This window comes from Nerophis ophidion, linkage group LG15 (genome assembly GCF_033978795.1).
Source record: "Nerophis ophidion isolate RoL-2023_Sa linkage group LG15, RoL_Noph_v1.0, whole genome shotgun sequence".
Lineage (NCBI taxonomy): Eukaryota > Metazoa > Chordata > Actinopteri > Syngnathiformes > Syngnathidae > Nerophis > Nerophis ophidion.
Genome location: NC_084625.1, coordinates 45,591,344 through 45,608,900, shown reverse-complemented (window position 1 = coordinate 45,608,900; position 17,557 = coordinate 45,591,344). Strand labels below are relative to the sequence as shown.

The following is a 17,557-nucleotide window of genomic DNA, read 5'->3' as shown; positions in this document are numbered from 1 at the left end:
AAAACTGAGGGCTCTGACACCAGAATTTTCATCCCAAAAATAAAAGTGGTACACTTTTTCCATTAACCGTAAAACACCGTAAAACAACAACTGTAGATTTGGCGTGAAAAACGTAGCAGCTCAGTTGCCAGGATTTTATCGGAAAATGAAGAGTGGTAGCGTTTTTCCATTCACAGTAACTTTACGGTAAAAAAACTGGCAGCTCAGCAATTAGAATTTTACCAAAAAATAACAGTGCTACCGTTTTCACGATAATGGTAATGCACTGTAAAAACAACAACCTGCAAATTTTACGTTAGAAAGTTTGCATATCAGTTGCCGGAATTGTATCGTAAATTTTATCAGTGATACTGGAACTTGTTTTGAAAAGGTTGTAATATAATTGTTACACCAAATGTTCCGAGAATCAGTTTGAATCAAGAACAGATTCTGAATCCAGTCATCACACCAGGAATCGGAATCAAACCGTCAGTTGTTGTAAGATTTGCATCCTTAGAGGTTACTTAAAAAAATACTGAGGGCTCTTACACCAGAATTTTCATCCCAAAAATAAAAATGGCACACTTTTTCCATCAACCGTAAAACAATGTAAAACAACAACTGTAGATTTGGCGTGAAAAACCTAGCAGCTCAGTTGCCAGGATTTTATCGGAAAATTAACAGTGGTAGCATTTTTCAAATCACAGTGACTTTACGGTAAAAAAAACTGTTAGCTCAGTAATTAGAATTTTACCAAAAAAAAAACAGTGCCACTGTTTTCACGATAATGGTAATGTAGTAGTGAAGTGAAGTGAAGTGAATTATATTTATATAGCGCTTTTTCTCTAGAGACTCAAAGCGGTTTACATAGTGAAACCCAATATCTAAGTTACATTCAAACCAGTGTGGGTGGCACTGGAAGCAGGTGGGTAAAGTGTCTTGCCCAAGGACACAGCGGCAGTGACTAGGATGGCGGAAGCGAGAATCGAACCTGCAACCCTCAAGTTGCTGGCACGGCCACTCTACCAACCGAGCTAAACCGCCCCAAGTAACAACAACCACAGATTTTACAGTAGAAAGTTAGCATATCAGTTGCCAGAATTGTATCGTAAAAATAACAGTCTTACTGGAACTTGTTTTGAAAAGCTCGTATTATAGTTGTTACACCAAATCGGGATGGAATCGTGATTCTTACCGAATCCGATCCTAAACTGATTCATAATTTTCTACAATCCATTTTTTAAAACAAACAAACAAAAAAAAGTACTTACAATTTTGCTTAAAAATCTAACTTTTTAAAAAGATGATTTTAGGTGCCTTTGTTTTCAAAAGGTTGTATTATAATTGTTACACCAAATGTTACGAGAATCACTTTGAATCGAGAACCGATTCCGAATCCAATCATCACACCAGGAATCGGAAGGAATCAAATTGAACCGTGGGCTGTAAAATTTGCATCTTTCGAAATTACAGTAAAAATCCGGTGACTAGAATTTTCATTTAGATCAGACCTGGGTAAATTAAGGCCAGGGGGCCACATGCGGCCCGTTGAGCTTTTCAATCTGGTACACCGGACATTCCCAAATCATTTTTTCAGATCTTTAAGATGGAAAGTGTAGCTGCCATTTTGTTTTGCAGTGATTTTTTTCTAATGACCATAAGTCTTGAACGATACAAAGTATTTCAATGCTTGGAATCTGAGTTTATGGATGATATACTAGTTACTATGGTAATCTTATTAGTTACTATGGTAATCTTATTAGTTACTATGGTAATCTTATTAGTTACTATGGTCATCTAATTAGTTACTATGGTCATCTAATTAGTTACTGTGGTCATCTAGTTAGTTACTATGGTCATCTAATTAGTTACTATGGTCATGTAATTAGTTACTATGGTCATCTAATTAGTTACTATGGTCATCTAATTAGTTACTATGGTCATCTAATTAGTTGCTATGGTCATCTAATTAGTTACTATGGTCATCTAATTAGTTACTATGGTCATCTAATTGGTTACTATGGTCATCTAAATAGTTACTATGGTCATCTAATTAGTTACTATGGTCATGTAATTAGTTACTGTGGTCATCTAGTTAGTTACTATGGTCATCTAATTAGTTACTATGGTCATGTAATTAGTTACTATGGTCATCTAATTAGTTACTATGGTCATCTAATTAGTTACTATGGTCATCTAATTAGTTGCTATGGTCATCTAATTAGTTACTATGGTCATCTAATTAGTTACTATGGTCATCTAATTGGTTACTATGGTCATCTAAATAGTTACTATGGTCATCTAATTAGTTACTATGGTCATGTAATTAGTTACTATGGTCATCCAATTAGGTACTATGGTCATCTAATTAGTTACTATGGTCATCTAATTAGTTACTATGGTCATGTAATTAGTTACTATGGTCATCCAATTAGGTACTATGGTCATCTAATTAGTTACTATGGTCATCTAATTAGTTACTATGGTCATCTAATGAGTTACTATGGTCATCTAATTAGTTACTATGGTCATCCAATTAGGTACTATGGTCATCTAATTAGTTACTATGGTCATCTAATTAGTTACTATGGTCATCCAATTAGGTACTATGGTCATCTAATTAGTTACTATGGTCATCTAATTAGTTACTATGGTCATGTAATTAGTTACTATGGTCATCCAATTAGGTACTATGGTCATCTAATTAGTTACTATGGTCATCTAATTAGTTACTATGGTCATCTAATGAGTTACTATGGTCATCTAATTAGTTACTATGGTCATCTAATTGGTTACTATGGTCATCTAAATAGTTACTATGGTCATCTAATTAGTTACTATGGTCATGTAATTAGTTACTATGGTCATCCAATTAGGTACTATGGTCATCTAATTAGTTACTATGGTCATCTAATTAGTTACTATGGTCATCTAATTAGTTACTATGGTCATCTAATTAGTTACTATGGTCATCTAATTGGTTACTATGGTCATCTGATTGGTTACTATGGTCATCCAATTAGGTACTATGGTCATCTAATTAGTTACTATGGTCATCTAATTAGTTACTATGGTCATGTAATTAGTTACTATGGTCATCCAATTAGGTACTATGGTCATCTAATTAGTTACTATGGTCATCTAATTAGTTACTATGGTCATCTAATTAGTTACTATGGTCATCTAATTAGTTACTATGGTCATCTAATTAGTTACTATGGTCATCTAATTGGTTACTATGGTCATCTGATTGGTTACTATGGTCATCTAATTAGTTACTATGGTCATCTAATTAGTTACTATGGTCATCTAATTAGTTACTATGGTCATCTATGTCACAGCAGCTCAGACGAGGCACCAAACATTGTGGGCGGGAAGCGTTTCCACGGACGCGGAAGGAGATTTTCACAACAAAGTTCTAAATCTTAGTGATATATAGAATAGAATAGAAAGTACTTTATTGATCCCAGTGGGAAATTCAGCAAATATCAGATGTATCAGATTGTAGGTGTGTTTATTTTGTATCCTTCGCGTCCATATTTCATTTTTGTTGAGTTTCACTTGATTGTAAAATATGTCGATCGAAAGGGGGTGTGACATTCATATTTTGTCAATATTCAGTGTTTTATTCTTCATAGAAAAATTATAAAAAACCATTATGTTTTTTAAGGCAGCCTGTCATAATATTTGTAGAATTCAATCAGACATTATTGTGAGGTTTTGTAAAAACTCTGTTTCCATATGAGTTGGGAAATTGTGTTAGATGTAAATATAAACAGAATACAATGATTTGCAAATCCTTTTCAACCCATATTCAGTTGAATGCACTACACAGACAAGATATTTGATGTTCAAACTGATAAACATTTTTTTTTTTTGCAAATAATCATTAACTTTACAATTTGATGCCAGCAACACGTGACAAAGAAGTTGGGAAAGGTGGCAATAAATACTGATAAAGTTGAGAAATTCTCATCAAACACTTATTTGGAACATCTCACAAGTGTGCAGGCTAATTGGGAACAGGTGGGTGCCATGATTGGGTATAAAAGCAGCTTCCATGAAATGCTAAGTAATTCACAAACGAGGATGGGGCGAGGGTCACCACTTTGTAAGCAAATTGTCGAACAGTTTTAGAACATTTCTCAACGAGCCATTGTAAGGAATTTAGGGATTTTACCATCTACGGGAAAATCATCAAAAGGTTCAGAGAATATAAATAAATCACTGCATGTAAGCGATGATATTACGGGCCTTTGAACCCTCAGGTGGTACTGCATCAAACACCGACATCAGTGTTGAAAGGATATCACCACATGGGCTCAAGAACACTTCATAAAACCACTGTCAGTAACTACAGTTGGTCGCTACATCTGTAAGTGCAAGTTAAAACTCCACTATGCAAAGCGAAACCCATTCATCAACAACACCCAGGATCGCTGCTGGTTTCGCTGGGCCCCAGCTCATTTAAGATGGACTGATGCAAAGTGGAAAGATGTTCTGTGGGCTGACGAGTCCACATTTCAAATTATATTTGGAAACTGTGGACGTGGTATCCTCCGGAACATAGAGGAAAATAACCATCCGGATTGTTATAGGCGCAAAGTTCAAAAGCCAGCATCTGTGATGGTATGGGGGTGTATTAGTGCCCAAGGCATGGGTAACTTACACATCTGTGAAGGCACCATTAATGCTGAATGGTCCATACAGGTTTTGGACCAACATATGTTGTCATCCAAGCAACGTTATCATGGACGCCCCTGCTTATTTCAGCAAAACAATACCAAGCCACGTGTTACAACAGCGTGGTTTCGTAATAAAAGAGTGCGGGTACATTCCTGGCCCGCCTGCAGTCTAGACCTGTCTCCCATCGAAATTGTATGCCGCATTATGAAGCCTAAAATACGACAGCGGAGACCCCGGACTGTTGAAGGACTGAAGCTCTACATAAAACAAGAATGGGAAAGAATTCCACTTTCAAAGCTTCAACAATTAGTTTCCTCAGTTCCCAAATGTTTATTGAGTGTTGTTAAAAGAAAAGGTGATGTAACACAGTGGTGAACATGCCCTTTCCCAACTACTTTGGCACGTGTTGCAGCCATGAAATTCTAAGTTAATTATTATTTGCAAAAAAAAAATTTTTTATGAGTTTGAACATCAAATATGTTGTCTTTGTAGTGCATTCAACTGAATATGGGTTGAAAATGATTTGCAAATCATTGTATTCCGTTTATATTTACATCTAACACAAGTTCCCAACTCATATGGAAACGGGGTTTGTATTAGTGTTCCTAAAAATCAAATATACCGGCCGTCGGACAAATTTTTTTTCTCTAGTCCAAATAATTGCCCAGGCCTGATTTAGACTAATGCGCTGTAAACAAACTCTAAATTGTACATTTAAAATCTGGTGACTGAGCTGCCATTTTCTTACCAACAAATTAAAACATTTTTGTACAGTGAGTAAACAATAAACAACACTGGATTTGGAACTTCAGTGTTGAAAATCCAACAACAACATTGTTCATTATTTAAACAAGGCAGCATGGTGGAAGAGGGGTTAGTGCGTCTGCCTCACAATACGAAAGTCCTGAGTTCAATCCCGAGCTCGGGAACTTTCTGTGTGGAGTTTGCATGTTCTCCCCGTGACTGCGTGGGTTCCCTCCGGGTACTCCGGCTTCCTCCCACCTCCAAAGACATGCACCTGGGGATAGGTTGATTGGCAACACTAAATGGTCCTTAGTGTGTGAATGTGAGTGTGAATGTTGTCTGTCTGTGTTGGCCCTGTGATGAGGTGGCGAATTGTCCAGGGTGTACACCGCCTTCCGCCCGAATGCAGCTGAGATAGGCTCCAGTGACACCCCGCCACCCGGAAAGGTACAAGCGGTAGAAAATGAATGGATGGATAAACAGACGTATTTTTGAATGATCTCTCCGTGAAATAGAAAATCTGTTCCATGTTCACCCCCCAGCGATATTTTTTTACCCCAACACATTTGTTTCAGAGTGGTCAATTTTTCGCCGTGCATTTTGCTGCTTTCCAACCGCGGAATTATGCCAACAAAAATGTGCTGATGTTAACAAAATCCTCCAAACTTGCCGTCCTATCTGTTCTTATTCTGTCCGAGTCCTGGTCAAAAACTACTTGCGGGTGGACTCGGCGTGTTCGCGGAAGTTCTGTTTTACACGCTCGATATCTTTCTTGTTTTTTTCCTCTGTTTGATTCAATTCATATACGCACAGTAATTAAATTTGTTTACTTTTCAGAAATTATTATCAAAAAATAAAAATAAAAAACTTCATTTTTTTTTGTGTATATATGTGAAAATAGTCCATTTTCTACCGCTTGTCCCTTTCGGGATCGCGGGGGATGCTGGAGCCTATCTCAGCTGTATTCGGGCGGAAGGTGGGGTACACCCTGGACAAGTCGCCACCTCATCGCAGGGCCAACACAGATAGACAGACAACATTCACACTCACATTCACACACTAGGGCCAATTTAGTGTTGCCAATCAACCTATCCCCAGGTGCATGGTTTTTTTTTGGGAGGTGGGAGGAAGCCGGAGTACCCAGAAGGAACCCACGGAGTCACGGGGAGAACATGTAAACTCCACATAGAAAGATCCCGAGCCCGGGATTGAACTCAGGACCTTCGTATTGTGAGGCAGATGCACTAACTCCTGTACCACTGTGCGCTGCCCCTATATATATATATATATATATATATATATATATATATATATATATATATACATATATACACAATCAATCTATATCTCCCTATATATATACATACATATACTATATATATATATGTATATATGTATATATATATATATGTATATGTATGTATGTGTATATATATATATATATATATATATATATATATATATATATATATATATATATATATATATATATATATATATATATATATATATATATATATGTATTCATAGTTTGGACGTATTCATAGTTCTACAACGCCCTAAATTCTCGAAATTTTGAGCCATTTTTAAACCCAAATCCGACCTTTCAACCATCCACCCACACTACTCTTCCCATTTTTCGAATGCAAAACATGTTTTCCTTTTCCCAAAATTCCCGGTTTTCCCAAAATATATAATTGACTGCAAAGTCCTCATTTCTCAACCGATTTGAACCGTACATTTTTTTCCCAAAGCCCTAGTTTCATTTCTTCCTGGAAAGTTTTCACAGTCCACATTTTTAAACAGTTTTTTGACCATTCCACTTTCATAACATTCCTCTTAGTTGGGACAACAAATGTTCATATTTTTCTTTTCGTACAAATTCCCGGTTTTCCCGAAATTCCAGGAATTCTGAAATACCCTTTCTCAATTCAAATGGTCTACTACGTCAACATTTTACAACCAATTCCAAATATTTCCAAATACAATTGTGCTAGTATCAAGATTTTCAAAAATTCCCGATTTTCCCCGAAATTCCCGATTTTCCCCGAAATTCCCAAATTTCCAGGAAATTCCCCCTTTAAATGAGTGGACGTATTCATAATTTTACAACGCCCTAAATTCTCAAAATTTTTAGCCATTTTTAAACCCGAATCCGAAATTTCAACCATCCACCCACACTACTCTTCCCATTTATCGAATGCAAAACATGTTTTCCTTTTCCCAAAGTTCCCGGTTTTCACAAAATATATATAATGGACTGCAAAGTCCACATTTCGCAACTGATTCGAACCGTACATTTTTTTCCCAAAGCCCTAGTTTCACTTCTTCCTGGAAACTTTTCACAGTCCACATTTTTCTACCATTTTTGACCATTTTCCCTTCGTAACATTCCTCTTAGTTGGGACAACAAATGTTCATATTTTTCTTTTAGTACAAATTCCCGGTTTTCCCGAAATTCCAGGAATTCTGAAATGCCCATTCTCAATTCAAACTGTCTACTACGTCAACATTTTACAACCGATTCCAAATATTTCCAAACATAATTGTGCTAGTATCGAGATTTTCAAAAATTCCTGGTTTTCCCCAAAATTCCAGGAATTCCCCCTTTAAATGAGTGGAGGTATTCATAGTTCTACAACGCCCTAAATTTTCAAAATGTTGAACCCTTTTTAAACCTGAATCCGACCTTTCAAACATCCACCCACACTACTCTTCCCATTTATCGAATGCAAAACATGTTTTCCTTTTCACAAAATTCCCGGTTTTCACAAAATATATATAATGGACTGCAAAGTCCACATTTCTCAACCGATTCAAACCGTACATTTTTTGCCCAAAGCCCTAGTTTCACTTCTTCCTGGAAACTTTTCACAGTCCACATTTTTCTACCATTTTTGACCATTCCCCCTTCATAACATTCCTCTTAGTTGGGACCACAAATGTTCATATTTTTCTTTTCGTACAAATTCCCGGTTTTCCCGAAATTCCAGGAATTCTGAAATACCCTTTCTCAATTCAAATGGTCTACTACGTCAACATTTTACAACCAATTCCAAATATTTCCAAATACAATTGTGCTAGTATCAAGATTATCAAAAATTCACGATTTTCCCCGAAATTCCCAAATTTCCTGGAAATTCCCCCTTTAAATGAGTGGAGGTATTCATAGTTCTACAACGCTCTAAATTCTCAAAATTTTTAGCCATTTTTAAACCCGAATCCGAAATTTCAACCATCCACCCACACTACTCTTCCCATTTATTGAATGCAAAACATGTTTTCCTTTTCCCAAAATTCCCGGTTTTCACAAAATATATATAATGGACTACAAAGCCCAAATTTCTCAACCGATTCGAACCGTACATTTTTTTCCCAAAGCCCTAGTTTCACTTCTTCCTAAAAACTTTTCACAGTCCACGTTTTTCTACCGTTTTTTGAGCATTCCACCTTCATAACATTCCTCTTAGTTGGAACAACAAATGTTACTATTTTTCTTTTCGTTCAAATACCTGATTTTCCCGAAATTCCAGGAATTCAAAAATACCCTCGCTCAATTCAACATTTTACAACCGATTCCAAATATTCCCAAATATAATTTAGTATCAAGATTTTCAAAAAATTCCCTGTTTTCCCCAAAATTCCCACATTCCCAGGAAATTCCACTTCAAATGAGTGGATGTATTCATAGTTCTACAACGCCCTAAATTCTCGAAATTTTGAGCCATTTTTAAACCCAAATCTGACCTTCCAACCATCCACCCACACTACTCTTCCCATTTACTGAATGCAAAACATGTTTTCCTTTTCCCAAAATTCCCGGTTTTCACTAAATATATAATTGACTACAAAGCCCACATTTCTCAACCGATTCAAACCGTACATTTTTTTCCCAAAGCCCTAGTTTAATTTCTTCCTGGAAACTTTTCACAGTCCACATTTTTCTACCATTTTTGACCATTCCCCCTTCATAACATTCCTCTTAGTTGGGACAACAAATGTTCATATTTTTATTTTCGTACAAATTCCCGGTTTTCCCGAAATTCCAGGAATTCTGAAATACCCTTTCTCAATTTAAACTGTTACTACGTCAACATTTTACAACCGATTCCAAATATTTCCAAACATAATTGTGCTAGTATCAAGATTTTCAAAAATTCCCGGTTTTCCCCAAAATTCCAGGAATTTCCCCTTCAAATGAATGGATGTATTCATAGTTCTACAACGCTCTAAATTCTCAAAATTTTTAGCCATTTTTAAACCCGAATCCGAAATTTCAACCATCCACCCACACTACTCTTCCCATTTCATGAATGCAAAACACGTTTTCCTTTTCCCAAAATTCCCGGTTTTCACAAAATATTTAATTGACTGCAAAGCCCACATTTCTCAACCGATTTGAACCGTAGATTTTTTTCCCAAAGCCCTAGTTTCACTTCTTCCTGGAAAGTTTTCACAGTCCACATTTTTCTACCATTTTTGACCATTCCCCCTTCATAACATTCCTCTTAGTTGGGACAACAAATGTTCATATTTTTGTTTTTGTTAAAATTCCCGGCTTTCCCGAAATTCCAGGAATTCTGAAATACCCTTTCTCAATTCAAACTGTCTGCTACGTCAACATTTTACAACCAATTCCAAATATTTCCAAATACAATTGTGCTAGTATCAAGAGTATCAAAAATTCCAGATTTTCCCCGAAATTCCCAAATTTTCCAGGAAATTCCCCCTTTAAATGAGTGGAGGTATTCATAGTTCTACAACACCCTAAATTCTCGAAATTTTGAGCCATTTTTAAACTCAAATCCGACCTTCCAACCATCCACCCACACTACTCTTCCCATTTATTAAATGCAAAACATGTTTTCCTTTTCCCAAAATTCCCGGTTTTCACAAAATATATATAATGGACTACAAAGCCCACATTTTTCAACCGATTCGAACCGTACATTTTTTGCCCAAAGTCCTAGTTTCACTTCTTCCTGGAAACTTTTCACAGTCCACATTTTTCTACCGTTTTTGCGCATTCCACTTAATAACATTCCTCGTAGTTGGGACAACAAATGTTCCTATTTTTCTTTTTGTTAAAATACCTGATTTTCCCGAAATTCCAGGAATTCAAAAATACCCTTGCTCAATTCAACATTTTACAACCGATTCCAAATATTCCCAAATATAATTGTGCTAGTATCAAGATTTTCAAAAATTCCCGGTTTTCCCCAAAATTCCCATATTTCCTGGAAATTCCCTTCAAATGAGTGGATGTATTCATAGTTCTACAACGCCCTAAATTCTCGAATTTTTGAGCCATTTTTAAACCCAAATCCGACCTTTCAACCATCCACCTACACTACTCTTCCCATTTACTGAATGCAAAATGTTTTCTTTTTCCCGAAATTCACGGTTTTCACGAACTGTATAATCGACTGCAAAGTCCACATTTCTCAACCGATTTGAATCGTTCCAACGTCCGCACACTCCGCTCGCCCTGGACATTCAAGCCACCATGTTTCCCAGTTTGTAAAGTGTCTTACTTACCCAGAATTACCAGGAATCTCCCCCCCTTATTGATAATGAACTGGCAATATACAAACTTCTCCATATCCCACATTTCTCAACCGATTCAAAACGTTCCAACATCCACACACTCCGCTCACCCTGGACATTTAAGGGTTTCAGTTCCGCTCACGGGTATCGGCTGTCTGGAGACTTGCGCACAAAAGGCATTCACACGCAATTGCTTCCGGAATTTCAAATTGTAGTTATTATTATTATACTTCCTCATCTTAACACTGAAGTACGCATTGACCTGGTCATTGACTGTACAACATTCCTTTCATGTAACCGTCCACGGTTAAGGTGAAATTAATCGCGTTATTAGTCTGCGTTTGTACGTGATTAACACAAACATTTCTTTGGGCTCGGTTGGTAGAGTGGCCGTGCCAGCAACTTGAGGGTTGCAGGTTCAATTCCCGCTTCCGCCATCCTAGTCACTGCCGTTGTGTCCTTGGGCAAGACACGTTACCCACCTGCTTCCAGTGCCACCCACACTGGTTTGAATGTAACTTAGATATTGGGTTTCACTATGTTAAGCGCTTTGAGTCACTTGAGAAAAAGCGCTATATAAATATAATTCACTTTACTTCACTTTACTTCACACTAGTTAACATGTTAACTTTGACAGCTCAAATTCAAATAAAATGCAAAAATTTGGGTTACGAGCCTCCCCACCGCTAGTTTTGGGAATTGTGGCAGCTTAAGGCCTACTGGAATGAGATGTTCTTATTCAAACGGGGATAGCAGGTCCATTCTATGTGTCATACTTCATCATTTCGCCATATTGCCATATTTTTGCTGAAAGGATTTAGTAGAGAACATCCACGATAAAGTTCGCAACTTTTGGTCGCTAATAAAAAAGCCTTGCCTGTGCCGGAAGTAGCAGACGATGTGCGCGTGACATCACGGGTTGTGGAGCTCCTCACATCTGAACATTGTTTACAATCATGGCCACCAGCAGCTAGAGCGATTCGGGCCTAGAAAGCCACGATTTCCCCAATTATTTGAGTGAGGATGAAAGATTTGTGAATGAGGTAAGTGAGAGTGAAGGACTAGAAAGAAAAAAAAGACGAGGGCAGTGGGAGCGATTCCGATGTTATTAGACACATTTACTAGGATAATTCTGGAAAATCCCTTATCTGCTTATTGTGTTACTAGTGTTTTAGTGAGATTATATGGTCCTACGCGTACCTGAAAGTCGGAGGGGTCTCTCCGACAGTGTCTAAGAGGGAAGCCACGTTTGAGATTTTCTTTTTTTTCCCTCTACAGTGTAAGCATCCGACGGTCGGTGGCGGCCGGTGGGAGGAGGCAAGAGCTGCAGGAGGTATGACGCAAACTCTCCGCTCATGTCTACGGTAAGAGCCGTATGTAAACAAGGAAACACCGGCTGTGTTTGTGTTGCTAAAGGCGGCCGCAATACACCGCTTCCCACCTACATCTTTCTTCTTTGACGTCTCCATTGTTGATTGAACAAATTGCAAAAGATTCAGCAACACAGAAGTCCAGAATACTGTGGAATTATGCGATTAAAGCAGACGATTTATAGCTGGGATGGGAGCTGGATCAAAATGTCCGCTACAATACCGCAACGTTTTCAACAGGATACTTCGGGCGAAATTTATAATTGCAATTGTGTTCCGCGTTGCAATGTTAATATTTCATCATTGATATATAAACTATCAGACTGCGTGGTGGGTAGTAGTGGGTTTCGGTAGGCCTTTAGTCACCAGAACTATTATGGAAAAAATAACATTGATGCTGTTTTTTAATTTACAGTAATTCAGTGAAGTAAATGTTACGATAAAATCCTGGCGACTGAGTTACCAGTTTTTCACTGTAAAATTTACAGATTTATTTTCTCAAATTTTTTTCTTCTACACTGTATCGAATGTCACAATGAACCCCGTACGAACCGACCAAAATACTCGCTCTTCCGCTAAAGATCGACATAACTCTGTTTTTCCAATCATGAGAAAGTAGAAATGGATTGCGAAGGACCGTGCTTGAGAAAAAGAAGCGGGGTGAAAATAATTGAATTAAAGAAAGTCATCAAAAACATGACAGCTCGCTTAGCTAGATAGCTAACGCGGGAAAACAGTTTGAGCGTAGCATTGCAAATCTGCTTGAACTGAAGCAGAATAAGTAGAAACAAAACCAGCCAAGGACAAAAAAAAAAAATTTAAAATCTAAACCCCGGACATTTATCCATGAAAATAACGATTAGCTGCTGATGGTGTGTTTGACGGAGAAGCAGGGAGCATGAGATACGAAACACTTTAAAAATTGCCATTGTAAATTCGCAGCAAATGACCGGCTAATATTCGCGTTACTTTGACTGTAATTAATATTTACAGTAATTTACTGTAAACCAGCCATTTATTGTAACTGAACGGTTGATCACAATAAAGTTACAAGTAAATGCTGTAACTTCACAGTTGTAATTTTGTAGTGAATTAGTCTCTCGTTTTAACGACGAAACGCCTCAGGAGAAAAATCAGTTTGAATTTACAGTAATATGTCAATATTACAGGACTATGATTGTCGAATTTTACCGTAAAATAACAGTCCATTGAAATAGGTTATCGTAAACTTTACAGTACATTTTGATTACTATATTTTACTGTGGAAAAATCCTGGTAATTTTTTTACAGCGTGACCCAGAATGAGTCATTACAACGCCAAGCCAAGGAGGTTTGAATTATATTTCAACGGTGGACATTTATCCATGAAAATATGGAGAAGCTGCTGGTGGCGTGTTTGACATAGATGATGCATAAAGTGGTGACTTGTCCAGGGTGTACGCCGCCTTCCACCCGAATGCAGCCGAGATAGGCTCCAGCACCCCCCGTGACCCCGAAAGGTAAAAGCGGTAGAAAATGGATGGATACCACAGAAGTCCACTCTCCAAGGTGCATGCTCTACATCAACGATCCTTCAAACAGTTTGATTGAATTACATCCCTCCATCCATTTTCTACCGCTTGTCCCTTTTGGGGTCGCTGGAGCCTTTCTTAGCTACTTTTAGGTGCAAGGCGGTGTACACCCTGGACAAGTCGCCACCTCATTGCAAGGCTGATTGAATTACAGTGTTTTGTTATTTTTTATTACAGTTCAAATTGTGTGTAATGTATAGTGGCCAAAAATATAGTAAATATACCGACGGCATGGCTCGGGTTAGTAGAGCGGCCGTGGCAGCAACTTCAGGGTTCCTGGTTCAATCCCCAGCCATCAGTGTGTGAATGTGGAAATAGTGCCAAAGCGCTTTGAGTACCTTGAAGGAACACAAGTGCTATACAAGAATAACCCATTTACCATTTATAGACCCCTCCATCCATTTCCTACCGCTTGTCCCTTTAGGGGACACGGGGAGTGCTGGAGCCTATCTCAGCTGCATTCGGGTGGATGCAAGGCACACCCTGGACAAGTCTCCACCTCATCACAGGGCCAACACAGATAGACATTTAAATAAAAGCTTGTTTTTAACAAATACTTAGGCCTACTACGCTACTGTGTTTTAATCTTAGTCATTATGCTGACAAATGGAGAGCCACATTTCTCCTGAGGTATTACTCTGTGGGAAGAACGTTTTATTATTACATGGCCTAATAAAACTACTGTTGTATTACATTCTATTGTATTGTTTTTATCCAAGGTGTATTATCTAAAAGTTGGAGTATTCATTTAAAAGGTATGTCAGGTGTTAAAATGTTGCCGTTTCAAAGGGGCTAAGCACAAATTGATCGTAATTAAATTCAAAGGTCTATTTGGCAATCTGTGTTTCTAGAGCAGTGTTTTTAAACCTTTTTTGAGCTGTGGCACATTTTTTGCGTTGAAAAATCCGGAGGGACACCACTAGCAGAAATCGTTAAAAAAACGAAACTTGGTTGACAGTAAAAAGTCGCAATTGTCGGATATGAATTCCAACCATAACCAAGCATGCATCACTACAGCTCTTGTCTCAAAGTAGGTGTACTGTCACGACCGGTGACAATTTAAGTTCTTGTCTTGCGCTCCTATTTTGGTGTTGGCTGTCATGTCATGTACGGATGTATTTTGTGGACGCCGTCTGCTCCACTCGCTGTAAGTCTTTGCTGTCGTCCAGCATTCTGTTTTTGTCGACTTTGTAGCCAGTTCAGTTTTAGTTTCGTTCTGCATCGCCATCCCTAAGCTTCAATGCCTTTTCTTAGTGGGCACTCACCTTTTGGTTATTTTTGGTTCAAGCGTCAGACATCTTTTTACCTGCACCCTGCCTCCCGCTGTTTGAGTTTGAGTTTGAGTTTATTTCGAACATGCAAGCATACAACATGATAGATCACAATTTCCAGCTGTTTCTGACATCTACAAAGTACCGGCTGCCACCTACTGATATGGAAGAGTATCCCGGCAAGAAATCTGCGTTCAAACAACTCCGGCTTATTAGTGATTCCTAGAGCCCCAAAAAAGTCTGCAGGCTATTCACATTAAAAACATTATGATACATTTTTGAGTTCCGTGTGTAATGTTCTATATTCTCAATGAAACATTTAAAGTTTTGGTGTCGTTTACTGCCATCATATTGCAGTCTACACATATCCCTTATGTGTGACTGCCATCTACTGGTCACACTTATAATGTATTTTCTATTCGGGCTCCAGTACTCTGGAATGCCCTCCCGGTAACAGTTAGAGATGTCACCTCAGTAGAAGAATTTAAGTCCCATCTTAAAACTCATTTGTATACACTAGCCTTTAAATGAACCTCATTTTTAGACCAGTTGATCTGCCGTTTCTTTTCTTTTCTGCTCTGCCCCTCTCTCCCTTGTGGAAGGGGGGGGGGGGCACGGGTGCACTATGGACTGGACTCTCACAATATTATGTTAAATCCACTATGGACTGGACTCTCACTATTATGTTAGATCCACTATGGACTGGACTCTCACTATTATGTTAAATCCACTATGGACTGGACTCTCACTATTATGTTAAATCCGCTATGGACTGGACTCTCACTATTATGTTAAATCCTCTATGGACTGGAATCTCACTATTATGTTAAATCCACTATGGACTGGACTCTCACTATTATGTTAGATCCACTATGGACTGGACTCTCACTTTTATGTTAGTTTTACTATGGACTGGAGTCTCACTATTTTGTTAAATCCACTATGGACTGGACTCTCACTATTATGTTGGATCCACTATGGACTGGACTCTCACTATTATGTTAAATCAACTGTGGACTGGACTTTCACTATTATGTTAGATCCACTATGGACTGGACTCTCACTATTATGTTAGATCCACTATGGACTGGACTCTCAATATTATGTTAGATCCACTATGGACTGGACTCTCACTATTATGTTAAATCAACTGTGGACTGGACTTTCACTATTATGTTAGATCCACTATGGACTGGACTCTCACTATTATGTTGGATCCACTATGGACTGGACTCTCAATATTATGTTAGATCCACTATGGACTGGACTCTCACTATTATGTTAGATCCACTATGGACTGGACTCTCACTCTTATGTAAGATCCACTATGGACTGGACTCTCACTATTATGTTAGATCCACTATGGACTGGACTCTCACTATTATGTTAGATCAACTATGGACTGGACTCTCACTTTTATGTTAGTTTCACTATGGACTGGACTCTCACTATTATGTTAGATCCACTATGGACTGGACTCTCACTATTATGTTAAATCCACTATGGACTGGACTCTCAATATTATGTTAGATCCACTATGGACTGGACTTTCGCAATATTATGCTAGATCCACTCGACGTCCATTGCATCCGGTTTCCCCTAGCGAGGTTTCTCATAGTCATTCACATGGACATCCCACTGGGTTGTGAGTTTTTCCTTGCCCTTATGTGGGCTCTGAACCGAGGATGTTGTTCTGGCCCGTGCAGCCCTTTGAGACACTTAGTGAAGTGAAGCGAATTACATTTATATAGCACTTTTCTCAAGTGACTCAAAGCACTTTACATAGTGAAACCCGATATCTAAGTTACATTTTCAAACCAGTGTGGGTGGTACTGGGAGCAGGTGGGGAAAGTGTCTTGCCCAAGAACACAACGGCAGTGACTAGGGATGGCGGAAGCAGGGATCGAACCCGCAACCCCGAGGTTGCTGGCACAGCCGCTCTACCAACCGAGCTACACCGCCCCTAAATCACCACTTGTGATTTAGGGCTATATCAGGGGTCGGCAACCCTAAAAGTTGAAAGAGCCATATTGGACCAAAAATACAAAAACAAATCCGTCTGGAGCCGCAAAAAATTCAAAGCCATATTACATACAGATAGTGTGTCATGAGATATGAATTGAATTATGAGGACTTAAAGGAAACTATATGAGCTCAAATATAGCTACAAATAAGCCATAATGATGCAATATGTACATACAGCTAGCCTAAATAGCATGTTAGCATCGATTAGCTTGCAGTCATGCAGGGACCAAATATGTCTGATTATCACTCCACACAAGTCAATAACATCAATAAAAACTCACCTTTGTGCATTCATGCACAATATTAAAAGTTTGGTGGACAAAAAGAGACAGATAAAGAAGTGGCATAAAAAACGTCCTAGAAA

General features: G+C 38.2%; 1 protein-coding gene and 1 long non-coding RNA gene across 4 annotated transcripts in view; one reads left to right on the top strand and one right to left on the bottom strand.

Annotated features, from left to right (window-relative positions):
• Window positions 1-17,557, top strand: part of LOC133569710 (uncharacterized) — a 63,818-nt gene that overhangs the window by 27,427 nt on the left and 18,834 nt on the right. For 2 of the 3 annotated variants that reach the window (XR_009809857.1, XR_009809856.1), the window contains exon 2: window positions 12,235-12,320. This is a non-coding gene — a long non-coding RNA (uncharacterized LOC133569710). The remainder of the gene's footprint in view (window positions 1-12,234; window positions 12,321-17,557) is intronic. The other variant, XR_009809855.1, reaches the window with a different exon arrangement.
• Window positions 1-17,557, bottom strand: part of shha (sonic hedgehog signaling molecule a) — a 32,916-nt gene that overhangs the window by 8,806 nt on the left and 6,553 nt on the right. The gene's annotated exons all lie outside the window — the stretch shown is intronic.